This window comes from Schistocerca piceifrons, chromosome 9 (genome assembly GCF_021461385.2).
Source record: "Schistocerca piceifrons isolate TAMUIC-IGC-003096 chromosome 9, iqSchPice1.1, whole genome shotgun sequence".
Lineage (NCBI taxonomy): Eukaryota > Metazoa > Arthropoda > Insecta > Orthoptera > Acrididae > Schistocerca > Schistocerca piceifrons.
This window is the reverse complement of record NC_060146.1, coordinates 100,970,236-100,983,465: the sequence shown is the minus strand read 5'-3', so window position 1 is coordinate 100,983,465 and position 13,230 is coordinate 100,970,236.

Sequence of the window (13,230 nt, the reverse complement as noted above, 5' to 3'; positions counted from 1 at the left end):
ACATAGCGGAGATGCTGAGTCGCAGATAGGCACAACAAAAACACTGTCACAAATAACAGCTTTCAGCTAGTAAGGCCTTCATCAGAATTAGTCAGCAAACACACACATACAGACTCACACAAGTGCATCTCACACACACATGACTATGGCCTCAGTTGCCTGAGAATGCAGTCGTGTGTGTGAGTTGCATTTGCTTGTGTGTGTATGTGTGTGTTTTCCATCTAATTCTGACTTAGGCTTTACTGGCCAGAAGCTATTATTTGTGACAGTCTTTTTGTTGTCACTATCTGTGACTCAGCATATCCACTATATGGCGAGTAGCAGCTTTCCTTTTCCAATTATAACATATCATTTGGAGAAAGAAACTGCGTATATTTATACAGCCATTTGCTGGCAACATACATACTTGTTGGTCACTACCATACTACTTTCTGACAGTAATTTCTGTATGGTATAGAAAGTGTTGACAAGAGGAAACAACATTAATCAGCATTCGAAAATGCTATGGTTTTGCTGTCTCTCAGGTACACTTTTTCTGTGGATATGTTGTCAAAGGATGCCAACAATGATACCCTTGTGATTGCTCACTGATATTACAAAATGCCTACGGTAAGCTAAAGTTAGATTTACTACAGGGTGGTGGATATTATTTTTCCTCTTCATAATATCACTGTATTATCAAGCTTGAATGAATTGACAATAAATCTAATCAGTGAGTAAATGTACTGTAAAGCAATAGCTAATGTTCATGAATGCATAAACAGTAAAGAAGTAAATGTGTGAACCACAGACATAATTCTAGTTTCTTTCTTTGGTGTAAGGTAGTGTACAGCTTTTTGCAAAAGTCAGGAATTATGTCACAATAATATCCCATACAATAATAATGAATGAAAATATGTTAACTTATTGAGATCTCAGTTTCCACAGTTGAAAATTCCTCTCATGTGGAGAAAAATAACATGAACCTCAATGTTTCACAGATTTACTTTATGTTTTTCCCTGTTTAATTTTTTATCAGTACATACTTCCAAGAAGTTTGAATGTTCTACTCTGTTTATTATTTCTTTTTTTGAGCATTGCATAAATTGTGGTGTTATATTTTTACAAGTACAAAACAGCTTAAGCAGTGTCTGTTGAGAGATACGTAATTTGTTAGTATGTACACTGAAATTCAACAGATTTGTATTAATTACTTTTTGTACAAATGAACTTGTTTTAAACTGTAAAAAATATAATCTATCCTCCTTTGAACAAGCAGAAATATAACATCTTCAGTTTACTGGAAGATGGACACAAACTATCCTGTAAAAACCTACTTGAGTTTGAAGAACTGATTTTAAGCAATGAGTCTGGGAACTCACTACAACCCACTACACATTGCTCCCATATGGATTGCAAATTACACAATACACAGAGCCATTTTCTGTGTATACTTAGTGGTACTGAAGAGATTAGAAAGCAAATAACTATGTAGTTTCAAGAAAGAATACTAATGAAACACAAGGTAAAGAAATCCACAAAGAAAGAGACAAGAATAAGGCAAGAAATAATAGTGGCATATCACCACAAACTTGCAAAAACATCAATTAATGGTAATATTTATCCCATTGTACCGTAGAAAATCATAATCTTCTTTACCATAAACTGAATATTCTATTCTATAACACCTTAGAGACTTCACAGAAAGAGTTCGATTTTATAATCATATCTTGTAACACTGTTTTTGTCTTACTACTTATTGTTTAACCATGTTTGCTCCAAAATTTTCACAGAATTAAATGGAACATTAATACCAACATTTTAACAAATTTATTGTCACTTCTTACACAAAACATCAATGATACACAAAAGTAAAATGTAATCTCTCTCAGCCCTTACATCCCTTTTCTGGAACTAAATCTGATGAAATCATATCAAGCAATAGGAATCAAAAATAAATAAATAATTACCTGGAACTCATGACATACCTGATTTTATCTTAGACAACTTATAAAATAGCTGTCCCACTCTCTAATATGTACAATTCATTTATACTGATAGGAATATTTTCTAGCTGTATGAAAGTGGCAACAATTATTCCACTTCTCAAGAAATATGAGAAAAATAATGGAGAAAATTAGAAGCCTATGTCCTTGATTCCTGCGTTTAGCAACATTTTGAAAAAATCAATTAGGTTAAGTGATCTGGAAAGAACCATATTGTTTCAGATGCTGAGTACAGCCTCCAGAAGAATAAGCGTGCAACTACTGCTGTATAAAAGAACATGTGTACACTACATACTCTTGAAAAAAATAAAATCCAAGTGGGATCTTACTAGACGGGGCAAAAAGAATTGATCTCACAGGCCACAAAATTTTATTAGAGAAACTGCAGACCTGTGACACCAGAGGCATCCCTTTGAATTGGCTTAACCCATATTATGATCCTATTTTACATCCACACACACACACACACACACACACACACACACTCTGCAAACCATTGTCAAGTGCATGGCAGAGTGTACTTAGCATGGCACCACACATTCTATTTGCATTTGAAGCACGGAATAATGAGTGCTTAAATCACTACTTGCCTGCTGTCATTAATCAATTTTTGTCTTCACAGTCCCTACAGGAGGTTATGGAAGCACTGAGAAAGTTTAATACTCAAACCAGTCCTGTTCCTTCTCAGCAATAACCAACTTGCTGTTGAAGATCAGTCTCACTACCAGTTCACTCTTTGCAGACAATGTAATTATCTTCCTTATAGCAAGTACAATCATAAGACTTGTAATATGATTCACTACATCAGCTAGTATACTAAAAGTTGCTGAGACATGGGGGTATCATATAAGTTACTAAAGGGTGTTGATATTCTGCAGACGTACTTTGGAACTTTGTATAAGTAGGATTTTCATACCACACTCAGGTCCCGCACTGTATTTCAACCACAGTTTAGTAACAACAAACACTCAATTAGAACATCTGCATTTGTCAACCTGAAATTCGGAATAATATGGAAGATATTATTACAAAGTTAATCAAATTATAATGCATGAAAACTAAACCAAAAATATTTATTTTAAAACAAAAATGTGTGTTGTCTATTTCCGAAGAAGGTCTTGTTGGCTGAAAACTGGCTTTCTGACAGTCTTTTTGTTGTGTCTATCTGCAACTCAGCTTCTCCATTATATAGTGAGTAGCAACCACCCTTTTCACAATATTGATATTATAGTTAGTCTCTCATTTGTGTTTATTTATTGTGTTTTGGCACCAAAGTTGCCAGGTGCATGTCTGTGAAGTAGTAATCCTTGGTTAGAGCTCAGTTTGGGTCATTCCAAGATAGAGGTCTTTGTAAAAATGCTTGTGGAGAGATGATAGTAAAAACTGTTTGATCCATGCACATGAAATTCTTCAAATGCAAGATGTATAGTGAATATTATATAAACAATGGTCAGCAAAGTGGAAAATATAATAACTGGAGAATGCATACAACTGAACAAGAAATTTGGAAAGGGAATTAAAGTTCAGGGAAAAGATATGAAGACATATATAGGTTCCCCAATGGCACCATAATTATATCTAAGACAGCAAAGGACTTGGAAGCACAGTTGAAAAGAATGAATAGTACCTAGATAAGAAGTTATAAGATGAACATCAACAAAAGTAAAGCAAGGGTAATTGAATATAGTCTAATTAAATCAACCAAAGCTGAGGGAATTAGATTCACAGATGAGACAGCAAAAGTAGAAGATGGGTTTTGCTAGTTGGGCAGGAAAATAACATAATGGTCAAAGTAGAGACGACATAAAAAGCACATTGGCAATAGCATGAAAAGCATTTCTGAAAATAAAAAAATATTAATGTGGGAAATAAATTGAAATTTTATGGAGCCGGGGTATTTGACTGGACTGCAGCCTTGTATGGAAGAGAAAAGTGGATGATAAACAAATTGGACGAGAAGAGAATGCTTTTGAAATGTGATGCTACAAGAAAATGCTGAAGATTAGTTGGGTACATCATATCAATAATGATTAAGTATGGAACTGAATTGGGGAAACAAGGAATTTATGGCACAACGTGACTGAAATAAGGAATCAGTTAGTAGATCATATCCTGAGACATCAAGGAATAGTTAATTAGCTAATTGAGGGAAGTATGCATGTGTTTGGGGGGGGGGGGGGGGAGGGAGGGCGGAATTTGTAGAAGCAGACCTAGCCTCACTAGTGGTAAAGTGCAGTAGCTACAGCAGAGATGAGAGGGCTTGTATTGTACAAGACGGGCTAGCAAGGAGTGCTGCATCAAATTACTCTTTGCACTGAAGACCACAACATCAACAAGAATCTGATTCCTTAGATTTTGCTAGTTCCTCAAATTTTTTTTGGACTGAGAAGAAGAGGTTTTGATGCATACAACAAAACTGGAGCTAAATCAGGTAAGTACACAATCATAAAACAATTTTATTTCATGAAGTTTCGAGGTAAAAATGTTATTCTGCAAACACTTGACTGTGGGGGAATATATCGCAAGCTACAGTCTCAAGAGGCCATGCGTAAAGGTACAGGTGAGTTGTTGGATGATTTGTCTGGCAGAAATAATGTGAAACTCATCATAAAAGGAACAAATTTTGTGAACTATCATCTAAGAAACAGGAAAATTAAGACCGATGTGGAAATTCATGGTTTTAAATATCTGCCACATTTGAAATGAAATTTCAAGGCTTGTGGATCCATGGCAACCAAAAATGGCAAATACACTTCCCTAAAACTAATGACCAGCTGAATAAAATTGCTGCCCCTTCACATTCTTGTGCACAGTGCAAGCCCAGACTGCATACTATGCACAGTGTCATAATGTGTGTTATTCTGCAAACACTTGATTGTGGGGGAATATGTTGGCAAGCTACAATCTCAAGAGGCCATGCGTAAAGGTACAGGTGAGTTGTTAGATGATTTGTCTGGCAGAAATAATGTGAAACTCATCATAAAAGGAACAAATTTTGTGAACTATCATCTAAGAAACAGGAAAATTGAGACCAATGTGGAAATTCACGGTTCTAAATATCTGCCACATTTGAAATGAAATTTTAAGGCTTGTGGATCCATGGCAACCAAAAATGGCAAATACACTTCCCTAAAACTAATGACCAGCTGAATAAAATTGCTGCCCCTTCACATTCTTGTGCACAGTGCAAGCCCAGACTGCATACTATGCACAGTGTCATAATGTGTGTTATTCTGCAAACACTTGATTGTGGGGGAATATGTTGGCAAGCTACAATCTCAAGAGGCCATGCGTAAAGGTACAGGTGAGTTGTTAGATGATTTGTCTGGCAGAAATAATGTGAAACTCATCATAAAAGGAACAAATTTTGTGAACTATCATCTAAGAAACAGGAAAATTGAGACCAATGTGGAAATTCACGGTTCTAAATATCTGCCACATTTGAAATGAAATTTTAAGGCTTGTGGATCCATGGCAACCAAAAATGGCAAATACACTTCCCTAAAACTAATGACCAGCTGAATAAAATTGCTGTCCCTTCACATTTCTGTGTACAGTACCTGCACAGACTGCATACTATGCACAGTGTCATAACGTAACACAATAAGATGTAATATTGTGGGAAAATTCATGAGCTAGCTTAAGACATTCTCCTCACCCAGAAGAGAGTGGTGAGAGTAATGCAAAGCCAGCACACAGCTGCAGACCTTTCTTCTAAAAATCAGTTATTTCACCTTTTAGCAAGGTTTATTTTGTGTCAACTCGTTGTCACTGTATGCCTGTACCATGGGAAGCGAGGAGAGGATGTTGGTTGGTGGTCGGTATCCTCTTTCTATAACACAAACTACACACATATATTAACTGGGTTCTTTATTCATAAGAACAGAAAATTGCTTAACTCAAGATAGCCCAGGTGTTGTGGTACAAGTTCTTCGTGATAGACCACATTACCCTCACTGTTGGTGAAGTACAAGTCTGCTATGTACACTACTCTGGTTGCTATGTGCTGTCTGTGACTGCAAGTGACTGGGCTGCGACTGATGCCTCAGTGACTCACTTGTCGACAGATTGAAACTCACTGGCCCTCTGGTCCGTGACAGTGATTTAAATACTGATGGCCGAGAGGGTGCTGGCGGCACATTTCTTCCAGCACCAGCTTACGCCAGCACAGTTTCCATATTGAAGAAGGGAAATTTGTTACAGGCAACATTGTTAAATTCAGTACAAATGTGAATACCCATGACCAGGTACGACACAGAAAATGGAACTCGATATTCATACAGCATGAACCTTTAAAATGCCTTTTTTTAGTAATGTTATTCAGTTGTACAATAACATGACAACAGAATGGAGGTGCAGAAATTTAAAAAAAATGAAGTCACTGGCCTCATTTAGCAGGAATCAAAAAATGCTTTTCATTTGATCATAACCTTTACATCGTATATGACTTTTTAGACAATGTCTGTTCAAATAAATATGAAAATGGCAACTGCAGGGATGATTGTCATAAAAAAATAAGCACTAATCCAAAATCTGTGTAAATATACGTTTTGTGTTTATATCATTGATGGAAACATAAAATTGCCAAAACCATGAAAAATGACTACACCGAACAGTACAATAAATTGATTTGTGCTGGAGCAAATGACATTTACAAAAATAGAGCTGTAATCTTGTTTAAACAGCTCTTGAAACTTCTGTTACTACTAACTAATACAAATATCATACTCGTAAACTTTCAGCCACAGATATGACCTGCCAGAATGCTCACCTGTGAACAACAAAATTCGTAGGATAAATGAAAAACTAAAAGACACACGTAAGGTGTTCAGCAGTGTCAAATTAATAGATCTCAGCCCATTTAATAAATCATGTTTCAACAGACATGGACTTCATTTGAATAATAAAGAAAAGTGGATATTAAGAAAGTTGATAAGCAAGGCAATTAAAAGTTAGTTCCAAAAGACATTCAGTGAACTGGGGCGGTATGGACCATATTCAAAAACTACTTCTAAATTAACAGCAGCTCCCGCTTCAACAGACTATAACAGCAGTGGATTGGCCAAAACTAGAGATATAGCATCAGTGGCCAACAGAAAGGACAGTGCTGCGACTTGTTCATCTACCAGATGCAGGGGTGTGAGTTGCTGCAGAAAAGATTTTTTTATGAACTAACATGCCCCCGCCAGTGCCATCAAAATTGTAAATACAGATGCAGTACATTCTTTACCTCTATCAACAAACGTGCATACAACCAACCCCTCTATGACCAACTTGACAAAACAAATTATCTCTCTGTACTCACACATAATAAATGACCATCAGAATAGTGTTCAGAGATGTAGTTTCATCAATGTACCAGCAGTTGGAAAAAAAGGCAAAGTAAAAATTTAGAAATGAATATAAATGTTTCTACTGTAAGAGTTCTACACTAAAATTTACAGGATTTATCAAGTAAATCAGATGAAATAGAAGTACCAATAGCAGCAGAACTATAACATATTTATTATAATGGACATGGTTTAAAAGAAAATTAAATAAGCGTTTACAAAATACAGAACTATGAAAAAGTGTCTTACTTCTGCTGATGTCAACATAAAGGTGGAGGAGTTGAAGTATATGTACACAATGAAATGAAGGACTGCATTCCACGGACAGTACATAACTGTACAGAAATGCTACTTGAATCAGCAGCAATACAGACAATTTTCAAAGGGGAACAGTGTTTGATATTATGAATGTACAGATCACCAAACAGTCAGGTAAATGGTTTTCTAAAAGAGCTAGAAGTTCTGTTAGGCAAGGCATACATACATAATAGTTGCAGATGATCTAACAAACATACTGAAAGAAAGCTGTTATACAAGGAGCTTCAGTGATCTAATCACCACTTATGATCTAAATCCAGTAGTAAATAGTCCCATAAGGTGCAGTAAAGATACAGAGAACCATTAATGAATCATGCGATTACCAATATATCACAATACAGACAAAAAGTACAGGTCCTAAACACAGCCATTGGTGACCACTATGAGGAATTAATAGTGTTATCATATAAGATAAGAAATTCACAAAAAAATCTTTAAAGAGTTGCAGCAAGCACGTAATATTCTTGGATATGACAGGAATGATCATTCGAAACAAAAAAGTCCAATAAGTATGGGCTCTAAACTATATACCGTAAGCTATGAGCAATTCTTGATCTTTGATACTGTGCAACAAATCTCTTCTAATGCAAGCTCGTTGCTTTCAGTATTTTGAGAAGTGGCAGTATGGCCAAAAAAAAAAAAAAAAAAATATCTAGTAAACATGTGCTCTAAAATGCATACCTTAAGAGCTATGAGCACTTGTTTATCTTCACTATTTTGAAACACAACGCTTCTAATGAACAGTTGCTTATAACTTTTAAGGTGCCAGTATTCATTTTAGAGCACATGTTTACCGGAATTTTTTTTTCTTGTTTTGGTCCATACAACCACTTCCCAAAATATGGAAAGCAAAGAGCTTGCAGTAGAAGAGATTCATTTACAGTATCAGAGATCAAGAATTGCTCATAGCTCTTAAGGTATGTGCTTTAGAGCTCATGTTTATTGACTTTTTTGTTTCAAATGATCATTCCTGTCATACATCTGAATACTGACAATCGCTTCTGAAACATCCTGTATACCAAACAGCAAATATAAATAAGGGGTGGGAATCATTCTCCAACACATTATCCTAGATCTTGCATGTCTGTTAGTATGTAGGAATATAAACATTAAGTGCAATAAAGACTGAGTAACAGCAGACGTAAAGAGGAAGAGGGAATATCTAACAACTATGTATGAACACTCTCACACAAATCCAGCACAAGCAAACTGTAATGCCTGTAGGGACAAGAAGATATCATATAAGAAACTGATAAAAGAAACCAAATCCAATTATTACATAAACAAAATTACAGCTCCTAATAATATCACAAAAACCATATGGTCGCACATAAAAAAAGAGAGGGAAGCTGTAGACATGAAAAAGCAATGGGAACATTACTATAAAGAAAAATGGGAAGGAAATCAGGGACCCTACAGAAGTCAGTAATAATTTAAATCAACATTATGTTGAGGTAGTGGACAAATTAATAAAGCTAAACATTCCTGACACAAAATGCACACAAAGTACCCCTAATGAGACAAAAAGTTTGTGCCTTCTTCCAACAAATGAGCCTGAATTAGTAAAAATAATACACTGATTAAAAACAAAAATAGTGATGGACTAGATGGTATATCTACAAAACTAATTAAATGCTGCATGCGACGGTTGGTAAAGCCTCTGATTTTTCTAATAAACTTAGCCATGGAAGAAGGAATATTCCCAACATGTTCTAAAAAGTAAAGTGATCCCTATCTTCAAATGAGGCAGCAAGGAAGATCAAGGGAATTACTGACTAATAACTATTAAGCCTGTCTTACCTGAAATAACAGAATATGTAATTAAAGACACAATAGCAAATTCTATAAAAAAATAAAATGCTTTGAATAATGCACAGCATGGGTTTAGGAAGGATAAATCCACCAGTACAGCAATAGCTGAATTTATGGTGTGTATAACTAAGGCTTTAGATGAACAAAATGAAAATTTGTGGTATGTTCCTAGATCTTTCAAAAGCTTTTGATTGTGTACACTACAATATCTTCTTCTTTCTTCTTGGCAGGCTCTACAGTCCCTGAAGAAATGGCCTCCTGTATCACCTGCCTCCATTCTTCTGTCAGTTGTCTCCCTTCTCCAATTTCTTATTTCCATCACCTTTAGATCTTCTTCCATATTGTCCAGCCACCTTTTCCTGGGTCTACCTCCTTCTCCCATCAGGTTTTCCCATAAAAACTTTACACCACAATATACACATATCAAAGATGTTTTGCAGCACTTCGGTTCCGAGAGCTCTGTAACCTGTACAGAAAATTGGAATACAGATCAACATAAACATCATTTCCACCCTTTTTATTGCTCATGAAAACCACACACTGCAAGTTGTACCACCATACAGCAAGACCTTCAGAGGTGGTGGTCCAGATCGCTGTACACATCAGTACCTCTAATACCCAGTAGCACATCCTCTTGCAATGATGCATGCCTGTATTCATTGTGGCATACTATCTACAAGTTTGTCAAGGCACTATTGGTCCAGATTGTCCCACTCCTCAATGGCGATTCGGTGTAGATCGCTCAGAGTAGTTGGTGAGTCACGTTATTCATAAACAGCCCTTTTCAATTGATCCCAGGCCTGTTGAATAGGCTTCATGACTGGAAAACATGCTGGCCACTCTAATCGAGCGATGTTGTTATCCTGAAGGAAGTCATTCCCAAGATGTGCACGAAGGGGGCATGAATTGTCATCCATGAAGATGAATGCCTTACCAGTATACTACTGATATGGTTGCACTATTGGTCGAAGGACGGCATTCATGGATTGTACAGCCGTTAGAGCGCCTTCCATGACCACCAGCGGTGTACGTCAGCTCCGCATAATGCCACCCCAAAACAGCACGGAACCTCCACCTTGCTGCATTCTCTGGACAGTGTGTCTAAGGCATTCAACCTGACTGGGTTGCCTCCAAACACATCTCTAACTATTGTCTGGTTGAAGGCATATGCGACACTCATCAGTGAAGAGAACGTGATGCCAATCCCGAGTGGCCCATTCGACATATTGATGGGCCCATCTGTATTGCACTGCATGGTGTCGTGGTTGCAAAGATGGACTTTGCCATGGACGTCAGGAATAAAGTTGTGCACCATGCAACCTATTGCGCACAGTTTGAGTCGTAATACGACATCCTGTGGCTGCACAAAAAGCATTATTCAACATGGTGGTATTGCTGACAGGGTTTCTCCAAGCCATAATCCATAGGTAGCAGTTACCCACTGCAGTAGTAGCCCTTGGGTGGCTTGAGCGAGGCATGTCATTGATAGCTCTCTGTGTATCCTCCATGTCTGTACAACATCGCTTTGCTTCACTCCGAGACGCCTGGGCGCTTCCTTTGTTGAGAGCCCTTCCTGGCACAAAGTAGAAATGTGGACGTAATTGAACCGTGGTATTGTCCATCTAGGAATGGTTTAACTACAGACAACTATCCTGATGGAATGACTGGAACTGATCGACTGTCAGACCCCCTCCGTCTAATAGGCCCTGCTCATGCATGGTTGTTTATATCTTTGGGTGTGTGACACCTCTGAACAGTCAGAGGGACTGTATCTGTGATACAATATCCACAGTCAATGTCTATCTTCAGCAGTTCTGGAAACCGGGGTGATGCAAAACGTTTTTTGATGTGTGTATTATTGGAGAAGCTTAAGTGTTATGGTATAGAGGGGAAAGCAGCTGATATCATAAAATCATTCATGGAAAATAGAGAACAGTGTGTAGAAACCAAACAAAATGTGAAGAATACTGTTACAAATGTGTACTCAAATTCTGAATTTGTTAAATATGAAGTGCCTCAAGGATCAGTGGTGGGTCCACTGCTTCTTATTTTATATGTACCCAAAATATTAGGTGAAAGTGCTGTCATGTATGCAGATAATACTTCATTTGTTATAAGTATTGTTTCAACAGGCAACTTACAAAACTAGCTTCCCTAAATATGGAAAGTGGAAACCATTACTTCAGAGGAAATAATCCGTTTATAATGTAAATAAAATGACATACATGCAAATACATGAAAACAACACACCTAATTTCAACGATATTAATGTCAAGCTTGGAATCTTTGTTCTAAAAGAGACTGGGCATGACAGTGGATAGGTTCTTGACATAGGAGAAGCATATAAATAATATCTGTCATAAAATGAGTTCAGGTATATTTGTAATGACAAAAATGCCAAGGACAATAAAAACACAAACACTGCTAACAGTACACTATGGGCTAGTTCATTCTCAAAGTTCATATGATAACCTGATTTGGAGAAATACTGCAAGTGTGCACATACAAAGAGTACTAAAGCTACAAAAGGAGGCTGTAAGATGCATGACAAAATTATCTCCTAGAGATTCCTGCACAAAAAAATTCAGGAAACTAAACATATTAACAGTAGCATCACTATACAAATATGAAACAATTATTTATGTAGAAAATTACCACGCTGCATCATTAAACAGACACACCCAAAACTATAACACAAGAAATAAAAACGATCATCATATTGAAGGAAATTAGCCAACAAAGAGCCTGTAAAAGCAGGATGCTTTCTATACAGTAGTTTTCCAAACTATATAAAGATAATAGAAAACATTTCTGCTTTCAAAAATAAAGAGAAATCTCACTTTATTAAAACTTGTTGATATAGTGTTAAAGAATACCTTGGAGCAAAAAATAATTGTAATGTTTCACATGTAACTGTGCAAATATGTAAAAAACTTTTAGGAATCATAAAGTGATTTTAACCTTTGGCAATTATATATTGCAGTATTTTTTTCATATTTGTATTTTAGAGGCTATTTTTGAAGAAATCAGTCATTTTACTTATATACTCATGTAGATGTGTGTTTTTGAGACATGTAATTTTTCAAACTTCATGTAATCTTGTCCAGTGCCATTGTACAGAATGGTCCACTGACATAAATGTAATAAATTGTTGGCTTATGTTAGTGGATGTACTTCTGTATAATCTTGTTAGCTACACGTATATCTAAGTATTAATCATGTCACCTCATGACACCAACCATTGCTTCATTGTATGACTTGTGCCGTATCATAATGTACCTTTCTGTACAAAAGGAAGGAAGGAAGGAAGATTAGAGTTTAAAGTTTTGTCGACAGTGTGGTCATTAGAGACTCAGATTATGAAAGATGGCGAAGGAAATCGGCTGTGTGGCATTTGCTTATTTGCTTGGAGCAAGTTATGGAAATCATAGAAAACCAAAATATGGGTGGCCAGATGTGGATTTGAACTGATGTTCCACTAACTGCAAGTCCAGTGTGCTAACCATTGCGCCACTTCATTCAGTCTTTTTATACATCTCCTTGTGCACATGTCACATAAAAATAAACTAAATGCCAAAAGACTTCACCAGTTCATCTGAAACTAATTTTTATTACTATCTGCAAATGCCATTGATGAGTAAATCAGAAAGTGGGTGTATAAGTCCCAAAGATAACTTCACAAAAATTGCAGTTATTTGCTTTATACAATATTTTTTTATCTTATTTTATGGAATAAATATTTTATTGACTACAGAGCTGCAGTTAAAGTACAAGGATAGACTGTT